At 42.8% G+C, this 12,776-nt stretch overlaps 1 protein-coding gene across 2 annotated transcripts in view; it reads left to right on the forward strand.

Moving 5' to 3' along the window:
* The window catches only part of NKAIN3 (Sodium/potassium transporting ATPase interacting 3), a 621,440-nt gene that overhangs the window by 418,458 nt on the left and 190,206 nt on the right, over nt 1-12,776 (forward strand). The gene's annotated exons all lie outside the window — the stretch shown is intronic.

The following is a 12,776-nucleotide window of genomic DNA, read 5'->3' on the forward strand; positions in this document are numbered from 1 at the left end:
TTCCTGCTCAGGCAGGGGGTCGGACTAGATGATCTACCTAGGTCCCTTCCGACTCTAGCTACTATGAAACTATGAAACTATGAAACTATCAGAGAGTGATGGTGGATATTGCAGCTATTCTACTCATCAGTAGCACATGTACAGCAAGCAAGTTATGTTATTTTTGCTAGCACTTACCAGAATTTTTTTTCAAAGGAAGAGGAACATACAGAAATATCTTTTGGAATGAGAAGGAAAGCAATCCACCCACTGTGAGTAAATGTAGTCGTTCTCTCAGCATCCCTGGTAAGACTTGTTTTCTGAAGTGTAAGCTATTATACTAGGACAGATATAGAAGCTGAGAAGTTTTCCAGACTTATCATTAAAAAACATGAGCTACTCTGCATTAGACACTTGTTTTACCTATTTCCCTTTCTCAGACTGACACTACCAATATTGCAGAAGTGTATACTGGATGCAGGGGAAGTCCAGCAGAGAGAATACACTGGTAATGGTGCACACAACCCTAAGCTGTTGTTCCCAGTATGCTTTTTTTTCTTAATGGCTGAAAACATTTTATTTCTTCAGAACTCCTTCATTGATACAGCAGTAGCTTGAGCTGGAGTGAATAAGCCATGTTCTGTGATGCCAGATAAAGGTCTAAGTGTTACTTCTTGTCTCTTAGACCCCCAAAATGATGCAGAAGGAATAATAGGAAGTTATGGCTGCTGCTATGGATAGGGGGCATCCACATGTGCCTTAGATCCGGGAGCAATTTACTTATGAGTAAACTACTCATGAGTAAATGCTCCCAGACAGGCATCTACACATGTAGGGAAGTGGGAGCAGATTTGTTGTTAATGGCAACAAACTGCTCTCACTTCCTGGGGCCCTGCAATGGGCTCCTGCCTCCACCAGGGGGAGCTCTAGGCTACCCCTGGGCACTAGCCCAGGGGCTGGCAGGGAGCACTAGGCCGGGAGACAACTGTCTCCTGGCTAGGGCTGGAACATTGCTCCTTGCCCCTGGGGGGCTGCCTGCTGCCGGGATGAGGACAGTGTCCTCCTGCCCTGCCAGGAGGGAGCTCCCAGCACGAGCTCTGCAGCTGCAGGGCCAGTGCTGGAAGATTCTTATCTCTCATAAGGATCTCCCAGCACCGGCCCCACAACTGGATCTCCCACTGTCTGCTCTGCAACCATGGATTTCCCAGCTCCTGCTCCCCAACTGTGATCCCTGATTGCATCGGGGGCTTGGAGCTCCCTGCTGCCAGAGCAGAGGCACATAGTCCCAGCCCAGCCTCCAGTGGCAGAGCCCAGCCCAGCAGCAGGCAGCTCTTGGGGGAAGGGAGCAATCTCCTGCCCCCTTGGTGCAGTGTTCCCTCTAAGGTGCATACGTGCACAGCCATGCACAAGTAAAAATCTTGCTGCACACAAAATTTAAAGGCTGCACACCTGGCCAGAGAGAAGCTGGGTATGGAGTGCGGTGGAGGCACCAGGGCTGGCATAGGACACTTACTGAAGGTAAGCTCCTCACTTCTCACTCCTCATGCAGGGCAGGGCAGGCAGTGGCTCCTCCCTGAGGCGAGGTGGGGGTGGGGACAGGGACAGGGCTGGGGGCTGGGGCTGGAGTTGGGGGTTGACACAGGCTCTGCCGGCTCTGGGAAACTGCTCCGTGGGCTCTGCCAATTCGAGGGAACTGCTCTGTTCCCCCATGTCACCCCTGGGAGCAAGGAGGCACATGGTGTTGGGGCCAGGGAGCGGAGCAGTTCCCCAGAGCCAGCAGAGCCTCACATGGGGCAGGCAGTGGCTCCCCCCAAGGTGAGGCAAGGCAGGGATGGGGGCTAGGACTGGCACAGGCTCTGCCAGCTCTGGGGAACTGCTCTGCTCCCCAGCCCTGACCCCATGTGCCTCCTTGCTTCCTGGGGCAATGTGGAGGAGCGGAGCAGTTCTGTTCCCCAGGAAAATAACCAAACTAAGATATCTGCAATTTATATGGATGGCCAACCATCTTTCTAGACCAAAGCAGCATGCTCACAGAACGAAGCAGCGCGCTCGCAGACTGCTACTCCTTAGAGGGAAGATTGCCTTGATGGCTGGCTGCACAAGTGCTACCGTGCAATTAGTAATCGCAAGAAAATTTGCTAGTTGCATTTTCAGGTAGCAAATTTACTTGTGATTAGCAAGCTTTATTGTGCAGTAAGCATGTGAACATATACATGCACATGCTTACTTCACAGTAAACTATGGTACTTTGCAGTAAAGCATCTCATGTAAACTTATCCACAGTGTCTCTGTGCCTGTGTCTCAGTGTTTCACCATTTTCTCTTCCACTATCTGATACCCCAAGGATAATTCATGACTAAACTGAGGAGGAATATGGTAAGGATGACATGGCCTCCAGCATTTTGTTTCTGACAACATCCTAATGGTGATCCTTTTCCCTCCAAACAATTTCCATTCTGTGCCTGAAGCAACAGGCAAGGAATACTTTCAAATACAAAATCTTCCTCCCAAAATATTACAGTGATCCTGAAATAGTTCAGAAATACAATGATTCTGAATAGAGGAAAATGTTTTAAATTTAAAATCATGGCTTTATCTACTTCAGATGATTTTAAGGGGTCAATTCTTCAGCCCTGACTCAGTGAGTTCTGTGTCACTATAGTACCATGAAGACCACATGCAGCAGCTGCCTGGAAGTAGTTGTGGGTGTCCACAGTGAAAGAGAATTTGCTATCCATACATCACCTGCCCCCAACTCTAACAAATGTGGGAGAATAGCAAGATTAGAGTGCATGGCACTTGCCTGACCTTTCCACTGATGGAGTTGTTTAAGCGTTGCTAAATTAGCCTGAAGACCAACTAGGCAGAGGCACAAAGATATTTTAAAGCAGCTGTGGCCTTCCAATAGCTAAAGGTGGATTAGAAGCATTTTCAGTAAATAGAAAGACCATCACAAATGATCAGTATTATGAATGAAATGTGAGGTGATTCCAGTTTCTGGAACTCTGATCTATTTGTGGAGTGAACTTTTGATGCAGCCCCGTGCTTGCTTGAGGTGTTTGCATTTTATACGTCAAAACCAGTTTTAAGTATGACTGAGTTTAGTGAACTATTAGAGCTTCTTTAAATTTGCTCTAAAGTCTTAAAAGCAAGAAAATGTTGGCTCAGCTTAGACAGAACTGACTACTTTAAAAATGAGAATAAAAAACTGTTAATAGGCTATTTTTAGCTCTGCTCTATATTTTCCTGAGCAGACCTAGTGCAATAGATAGAGCTGTAAAATATAATAATAGTTATAAAATTATATACCTAATGTGCAACAATAAACCTGACTCACTGCAGGCTTTAAAACCTTTAATAATTACCCGCCAGCTATAGCTGACAGTGATACTGATGCTGTCAAAAATGTCTAGATTGTTGATGTTACAGAAAGCCTAATTAGACAAGTATTGCCTTAGGTATTCAGAAAAAACTGCTGGTATTTCTTGTTCTCTTTAATATGTCTCTCTCACAGCTTGCTTTTTAATGTCCAATATCTTTTCCCCCTAAGTACTACAATCCTAGGGCCAAATTCTATTTTACTGTACAGGATCTTAGATATATTGACTGCAGTTCAGGTGTACCAAGGGATTTCAGTGCAAACTAGGCCTATTTTCAGTAACCAGTAATTTAACTCTTGTTTGAGAGTAAAAAAGTCCATAGAGTGGGAACATTGACTGCTGAGACACGTGGGGGAGGGGGGAAACGGCATTGTACTTTCAGGTCAGCGCAAAACTAAGCACAGCACATGCCCAGAAGAGGAATCATGTTAGTTTGACCCAGCTCACCCAAAGTCTGTATAGACCACGGGCTTTAGTGGAGCTTTTAGGCACTTCTATCTGATAGCTGATTAAATCAGCTGTTAGATAAAAGCATCAAAAAATTCTTAAGGAACCGCATTCGTTTGACCCAGCTCCCCAGCATCTTTAGAGATTGTGTGCTTCTGCAAAACTTTTTGATGCTTTTATCTAATAGCTGATTCAATCAGCTATCAGATAGAAGTGCCAAAAAAGCTCCACTAAGGCGTGCAATCTGTATAGATGCTGGGGAGCTGGATCAAACTAATGTGGTTCCTCTTTCAGTAAAGCGCTGTTTTGGTTTTTTTTCCCCCCAATGTCTGTCAGCGGCCTTTATTCTCTTCCATTTTTACTGTATTCAAAATGGCCACATACAGGCATGTATTTTTATCATTAAAAATGTATCTGAAATTCATATTGGTATAAAAATAACCTGGGTGTGTTAAATGTGTTCCAGACCTCTGCCCTACACAAGGGAGCTCTCCAGATAGGAGGCAGTAGAGGACTTCCCCCTGGGCCACCCCTAACCGCACGGGAGCCCGTTACTTGATAACCTGTTCTCTCCCCTGCCTTGAAATGGGGTAGGCTTTCAGGAGACAGTAGGGGTGTGCGAAGCAGGCAGTATTTGATTTGGATTTGGATTCAGCCCAATTTGGGGAACAGTGATTCGATTCACTGATTTGGATCACTGTCCCAATTCGATTTGGCTAAATCTGAATCTGAAGATTGGATTCTGATTCAGAGAATCAGTCATTCGGCCATAGACATAGCTTTTTATGTTTTTTTCTACATACCTCAAGGCATTGGGTTTAGGAACCCAGGTGGCCCCCCACCCCCCCAGGCCCTGGAGGTACCAGTAGCTGAGCCGGGGGGGAGGGGGGTCTCCTGCGTGCTCCGTGGCGGACCTGGAAGTGGACTGGAAGTACTTCTGGTCCACTTCCAGGTCCACTGTCAAGCACACAGATGACCCCCCACCCCCACCCCACGTGCTCCTGTGGGATGTGCCATCCACCCCACCGTCTCAGTGTTCATAAGCTGCACCTGGTTGTTGACAATTTTAAAAATGGCATTGAGAAAATTACCATAACTAGAATGCTATTCTAAATAAAGTGCCTTATACAGCTGTTGCAGGGTAATTTATTCCACTTTAAGGCCACTTCACACTGCAAAGGGGCCTTAAGGCAGGTGTACATACTAGTTTTGTACTGGTACAACAATTTCATTTAGGGATATGATTTATTTATTTATAAAAATAGTTAAAGAGGTACAAAGCTAGTATACCTGCTTTTATGCCTGCCTAAAGGTACCTTATATCATTATAGGTTATTCTTCCTCTTCTACATGACTGAAAACACCTTTCTTTCAGTATGAGTACGTCAAAGTTACAGGAAGTCTTACCAATTTTGCTATATCAAAATAGTTTAAATGGTATAAATGTTATGCTTGGAAAAAGACTTAGTGAAGTCAACAGTCTGTTACGCACCATTTTTTCTTTTAATTCACCAGAATAACATAAAAGCACATTTTACTTGTTAGTATGATCTGTATTCACTGGTGTTCTCTTTGATAAACAGTGCATAGTTTGTGCTCATAGTTTGGTATTAGGTACATTAACAGATTCCTTAAAAAATAAGGGCCTTTTTTGTCTGACCATATTGAAAGCATAGCTAAATATTTTGCTTTGCCATAACTGTAGCTGAGCAAGATTAAATGCATTTTATTGTTTAGAATTACCTGGCTTTGCATTTAGTAAGTTTTTAGTTAAAAGACATCTTGAAGCAAATTGGACTCAGATGTGAAATTTGAGAGTTTTTTTCTCTTTCTCAAGAAAGAGTGAAGATTACTTGTTTTTCTAACATGAAAGATAATTTCTGAATGATTCTTCCCCTTTTATTAATCTATAGGTCTTTCTGATGTTAGGATTTTCAAATAAAGACTCTGTGATGTTGCATTTGACTGTGTGTGTGAGGTCTGATCAATAATTTTTATGTGTTGACGCTGCTACTAAATTTTCATTTACCTTCAGTTAAGGTAAATCTGTATCATTTCTCTAAAGCCAGTGAAGCTATTCTCATGTGCAGGTGAGGGAGGGTCTGACCTCATTTGCTCTTGATTACTTTTGAAAATATAATATATCAAAAAGGGGCTGGTGTCATAGTGTTAATGAACATATCAAAGACCTGATTTTCCTCTTGTTTACTCTGTAATTCCATTGACATCAGTACCAGTGAGAAGGGAAATCACAATCGTAATATCTATAGGCAACGCATAAGTGCTGCCAGTGGAGGGAGGGTGGGAAGGCACAATTCCATGCTGCCGCTGCTGCTAGATGCTGGCTCCAGAAAGTCTGCAGCCCATTATCTGTCCCCTGCCGTTGGTGCAGAAATCTGGTGGGGGGCACGTGCCCACCTGTTCCTATGCAGTGCATCACCAATGATAATATCCAAAATATCGTATTATAATGTTCTTAAAAGTGGCTTTACTGACACCTCTTAAGTACCCTTACACATTTCTGCCAAATGCCTAGGGTATCTGTAGATTCAGCCATCTATGTCCTATGACTCTATGTTGATGAGTCCATTTATAGAACCATGCTGGCTCATTCAAGATATGCTTATTCTTTCATCAGTGACACTGATTTAGATCTGCAAATCAGGCTAAAACAGTTTGAATGTGTATATATACTATGTGTATATAGTATACACACATACACACACCTACATACACATGTATATATATATATATGCAAATGAACTATAATGAAGCCATACACTAATACAAGAAAAAATAGGTAGTTATACTGCCATGAATCTTAATGTCAGCATTAATGATTGCCTCCATTTACAACAATAATTCATGCCTTTCATTGTGCAGTATCCTCAGAGTGGGCTCCATTCTGGTAATGTATTCCAGAAGAGCTCATTATGGGACAGAAGGGGGTATTGTTCTATGACAACACTTTTCAATTTAATCACTTCCCCTCTGCAAGATATATGTATATATAGTCATTACTTAGAATTATTTAACATATATTGTGAAAAATTCATACTAACAACATAATGTAATTATTACATCAATACATCATTTCCTACTTTTGTCACCCCTCACTATGCATTCTTTAAAGCTGAACACAGTTGTAGCTCTCTATCATTTTTTCCCATTTGTGTTTTTAAAGTAAACAAGTCACTCATTGTAATAATCACTAAGTCTCAGTCCTGGCTTGGGAATTTCACAAATCTTGAAATCTTGAATCTTGTATCAAGGGGAGGAAAATGGCTTCCAACCATTTCACAGGAGCACATACTCAGTGTGCATGTAAATTGTGACAATTTAGTGAAAATCAATGAAACAATGTCAGCTTGTAGTGGCCAAGGACCTGATCCTGAATATGAGGACAAAATGGTTACAGCATCCTACTAGGCCTCTAGGGATATGAGTGCACAGGTGGCCACATGCCTACTGATCATGTTTTCAGGCCTGTATTGTGGCTGCCCAGGGGTGTGGACTACATATTGGCCTGGGTGCATTCCCAGATTTTAGCTGGATAAACCTCATGACAAAGAGGAGAGCCATCCCATGGTTTAGCCCAGTAATCTAATGGCTAAGACAGGGGTTGGCAACGTATGGAGCAAAGGGCCATTTTAATAGAGTTTGGCTCCAAGTGCAGCCCACGTCCAACCCATCTTGTGCCACTGCAGTCATTGCTTCCCCATGCAGTGATGCCACACCTTCTTCTCACCACCAGGCCTCCACATGGTCAAAATCCTCCACTGCTGAAATGTCAAAGAAGTCCCATGGCTCCATAGACTGGATCTATCATATGGGTTCTCAACTCCTGGGCTAGAACATTCTTCCAGAAACATAAGACCCAAATTTTGGTCTGTCCTCCAGACCTTGCCTTAAAAATGAGTGTCCCTTCCCCCTGGCTGGGACAATGCCTAACTTGTGGCCTAGTTACTAAAGCACTAGGAAGCAGTTAATTTTGGTTCAGTCTCTGTCTGGATGAGGTGGTCCTAGAACCTGAATCTCCTGTTTCCTGGGCAAGTCCCCTGTCTGTTAGTTTAGACCAGTGATGCTTAATTCATCTGGTCCTACAAGCTGAATGAATTGCATAGGGCCAGTCTACAGTCTGGATCTGGTACATGGGGTTGGGACATGGACCAGATGAATGGTGTGGGTTCAGTCTGGTGGGTCTGATCTGGTGTATGGAGCTGCATCATCTAAGCCAAGGGCAGGACAAGTAGTGGCATCATTTAATTGCTGTGGCTCCAGGAGCCACATCAATTAATGCTGTGACCGCTCCCCTTCCACCAAATTTCTGGGCCCAGGGGGAGCCCCATGGGCCAGATGACATGATTCCATGGACCAGATCTTGGTCATCCCTAGATTAACCATGGAAAGGTACTTCTCTATTTTGCTTCCAACAGCTACTCAAGTAGGCATTCAGGGCAATTTTATTTTACCATAGGATGGCTCTTAAGTGCCAGTTTTGCAGCTGGTTAACTGCCATTTAGGTGTATTAAGTGAAATAAGATTCTGCCTAAAGTCTTTATTGCTAATTGTTTTAGTATTCTGATTACTGGGGGATGTTTTCATTGAAATTCTCCTTTTCCCTATGCAGGTACATTACAAAGTGTTATTTTTCTAGAGTTAAAACAATGAAAAAGTGAAGCAAAATGTATATATTAGGGACTTTTTATGCAGTTAAGATTATTTATATGATAAATTGTTTTCTGTGAACATTTTGAGGAAATTAGTTTTTACTGTTGATTATTCAATTTCCCTGTTTGAAAGAGAAAACATTAAGAGGAGGTTTTTTCTTTTTTTTTAAAGGGTATATACACTATTGAAATGGCAATTTCAGATCATCCTAATTGTTTAGAATATTATCTAGCTTTTAGAATATATATATACTTAACCAGCTGTAAGTATATATGTATGTATTTTACATACTCTGAAAAAGATACTACTGATTGTATGAAAAATTGAATGTCCTATTTGTTATTGTATGAGTAATTATATTTTGAGAGAATTATGATGATGGGTGATCATTTGCAAATGAGTAAGATTGCCTTCCAAGGATCTTAATAGTGAGTTTGCAGGTGGCTCCATAGCCCAATGCTAGATCCACATGTCTTGTTGCAGTGAGGACAGGTGTTTCCAGGAGGGATGGGCACTGTGTTGCTGCGTTACATGTTCTGATGGTCTTTTTTGCCTATTCCTCATTTCCTTTTCTGCCTGTCAATGAGCTGTTTCAAAGTGTTGAGGTCCCTCCCAAAGAGCCTTCCTCCATTTTGGTTGGTCCTGAGCAAGGGTCTCCCGAGTGTTGATGTTGATGTTACACCTCTTCATGTTTTCCTTCAGGGTATCTTTGAAGCATTTCTTTGCCTTCAGCTACTTCGCTGACCTTCTTTCAGCTGTGAGAAAAAGATTCTCTTTGGAAGGTGGGAGTCAGGCGAAGTTGGTTTTGGATGATCATGGCCTCAATGCTGTTGGAATTTGCTTTGGGCAAGATGCTGATGTTTGTGCATCTGTCCTCCTAACTAATCCAAAGGATCTTATGAAGGCACCCTTGGTGGTATTTTCCAAGCTCTTTAGATATCTTCTGTATGTGGTCCAAGCTTCCGAGCTGTACAGCAGAGTTGGAATGACAATGGCTCAATAAACCAAGAGTTTCATTTCAGCAAGGATGTCATGACTTAAGAAGACTGCCTTACTCAGACATCCAAAGTCTGCACTCACACGTTTCAAATGGTGTTGTATTTCCACAACAATGTCTGCCTTGCTGAAACATGGCTTCCAAGATCAGCAAAGTGATTCACAGTCTCCAACAATTCTCCATTGATCTGGATTTGATGTGCTGTCAGGATCACTACTGAGGCATCTCGTTGGCCACTGCTGAGAAAGTCATCACCTGTTATCCTCGCTAACTGCCTTTTCTCACTTGCAGAATAAATTCTTCCAGGATCTCAAAGTGGGTTCAGACCATCTTGAGGAACTGTGGACATAATCCTTATAGCACGTCAAATCCAGGAGAAGTGTCACAAGCAAAATAAACCTCTCTATTTGGTCATTGAGAGAATAGCACTTAGGTGGGAAAACTTATTTTCTATGCAAATAAATAAGCAAAGTTCAGGGAGCAATACTGATGGCAATGTTGCCTTTCATAGGGGGGGCACATGCCCCCCCTAACAGGGCTGTCCCTGCTGCCAACACCACTGGCAGTGTCAGTGGCTGCTCAACATACCTCCTCTTGCAGTGGCATGCTGATGGGGGGCAAAGGGTTGGTCCCCTGGCGGCACTTGCAGTTTTGCTGGTGGCACTTCTGGTTTCACCACCGGTGTCTCTGGGCTTGGTGACTGGCCATTGGGGAACCCCCCATCCACCACTCAGCAATCAGGTGCCCCCCCAGATGCAGGAGGGACCAGTAGCCCATGCTGCCTTTTTAACCATGCAAGTCAGTATATCTTTCTAACTATTCCTCTATCCTATGTCCAGTATGTCTATCACTATACTATCTAAATTCAAAACTCTGTAATTCAGATGTACATTGAAGGTGTTTCTCTATTCTGAGTTCAGCTTTTTAAAGGACTTAATCCAAAACTCCTTGACACCAACAGGAATCTTTCCATTGAGCTCAATGTCTTTTATATTTTACCCATAACATACAATTTAGGTCTAAAACTTTAGTTGGTGAATTTGAAGATTTATGATATTTAATTCTGCATATGTAGAACTATAGAATTATTTGCAGAAATGCAATTGTGGCTGAAGTGATGAGGTTTTTTACTTTATTCCCTAGTGTACCACCTAAGGTATCACACTGAAGGCAGGGAAAGCACATTTCCCTTCTGTTCTATCTGATCCCTTTCTTTCTTCCCCTGTGGCTGCTGTCTTCAAAGCAACACTGCTTTGATTTCCACAGCAGATCATCCTGTGGTTCACTGACAATCAGTAAATCCTGAGCCAGACAATTCTCAATAGTGCACTAGGGAGCATTCATTCTCTCCTACTGAGAAGCATGCAACATTGCAGAAGCAATGTCAATGAGTCTTGCCAAGACCAGCATTAAAGAGGTCTTCCACACAATAAGAAACCCTTTGAAAATCTGGAACGGGGAGGGAGAGGGGCTGAAACATTCTTAAAAAGTTTATAGTGGAGATTGAACATTTGAATGATGAACAGAAAATGGAGAATAGAGGAGGGCCCAGAAGGGACTAGGAAATGTCTGAACAGTGATTCTGATACAGAAATGAGGGAAAAGATAAAAAGAAGAAGAGATAACAGAGAGGGTGGAGGACTTGAAAAATGGGAAGAATTGTTATGGGGAAATAAGGTAGAGGAGGGGTCAGAGGCCTGGAAAAGAGAATTAAAAAAAGGTGATGTGGAATTAGGGAGAGAGAGGCTGGAAGGAAAAAGAAAGAGTCTGAGGTGATTTAAAGAGGGAAAATTTCAGAGGCAGAAACAGTAAAAGGGAAATGAATAAAAGGGAAAAAAAAGGGAAAAGGGAAAAAAAAAGGTAACAGCCTTGGAGAGCTAATCCTGACAGCAACATAAAAAATTGAGGGCGGGGGGGAGGGAACAAGAAGGGCGAAGATGTTGGAGAAGTTACAGATCAACAGGAAATTCTGAGACAAAGACGGAAAGGAAACTTAAATAACAAGCAGTGGATGTCCACCACGTGTGCTAGCGTTGAAGGTGGTAGTTTGTGCTTCTTGCTGATGTGAAATCTCCTGACATACTGTAGATGTCTTAGGCCTTTGGTAGGAGCAAGAGAGGTTGTTTAGGAAAGTAGGAGAACAGAATTTACCCTCTTCTCTACTGTAGCTTCATTTCAGAATGGGAAACTAAGTTATTTTATGCTAAAGAGGAAGGCGAGACAAAACAGCATTTCTCTCTTTGAACCCCTTTCACTGTTCTCCACTAGAGCCACCCTCTTCCTTTCCAAATTAAGCTCTCTCTGAACACCAGTAGTTTTCAAACTGTGCTTCACAGGGGTTCTGTGATCAGGTGCTCCGCAAAGAGATTGAGAGTAATGGTGGAGGCCTGGAGGTGGTGTGCCACTGTTGCCAGGCTGTATCATGTGGCTTTGCATCAGTCTTTGTGATAGGGGTAAAGGTGTCACAGGCCAGCTGGGCACTGTAAGTGTATCAATTTAGTTGCAGGCTGACTGGGTGCTGCAACTGTATCAGCTACTGGGCTGTTTGGTTCGGGATCAAGGAGGCAGAGTTAGAAACAAAGCAATGGCAACTTTATTATAGCTTACACACACACACACAACAGTTAACAGAAAGATAAATGCGATAAGCAGATAATGCAGTAGTAAAGAGCTAATAGTAAATAATAACAACAGATAATAACAACAGAAAGATAAATCAATCTGTTGCAGGCCAGCTGGGCACTGCGAGGGTATCAGCCACTAGGCTGTTTAAAAAAACAGATACAGACATGGATTGGCAACTCATTGATAGTCCCTCAATGCCAGTTGCAGTGATTCCAGCTAAATCAGGCATCCCCGATCGACACTGTCAGAGGGATTACTGGGGAAGGTCTCTTGATCAGGATCCCATCCTCACTCACATCGGGAGTCTGGGGTCCAGGCATGGAACAGCAATAACCGTTCTATTCCCTCCTTCCTGCTGGTCACGTGGTACACGCACTTTTTATGCCTAGTCTTATGCTAATCTGTTGGTTTTAGAATCAGTCATAATCTTTTCCTATAGCTGTTACCCTATGGGATTGAAAGGTGTTAAAAATTATCATAAAAGGTTACTACCCAGACCTGGGTTTATCCAATAATCAAATTATAACACAGCACCTTTAGGTTTGAAATTGACATTGCTCTGCTTAAGCCCAACCCCTTTTAGGTTTTGCTGAATATGCTTTTTTGGGATGTACTTTCCTGGAATGTGTTGTATGTGCCAGGCTGTTGGATCCAGTTTTTATCATCAAGGCTGAACC

Source organism: Crocodylus porosus, unplaced genomic scaffold (assembly GCF_001723895.1).
Source record: "Crocodylus porosus isolate Cpor-Errol unplaced genomic scaffold, CroPor_comp1, whole genome shotgun sequence".
In the NCBI taxonomy this organism is placed as follows: domain Eukaryota; kingdom Metazoa; phylum Chordata; order Crocodylia; family Crocodylidae; genus Crocodylus; species Crocodylus porosus.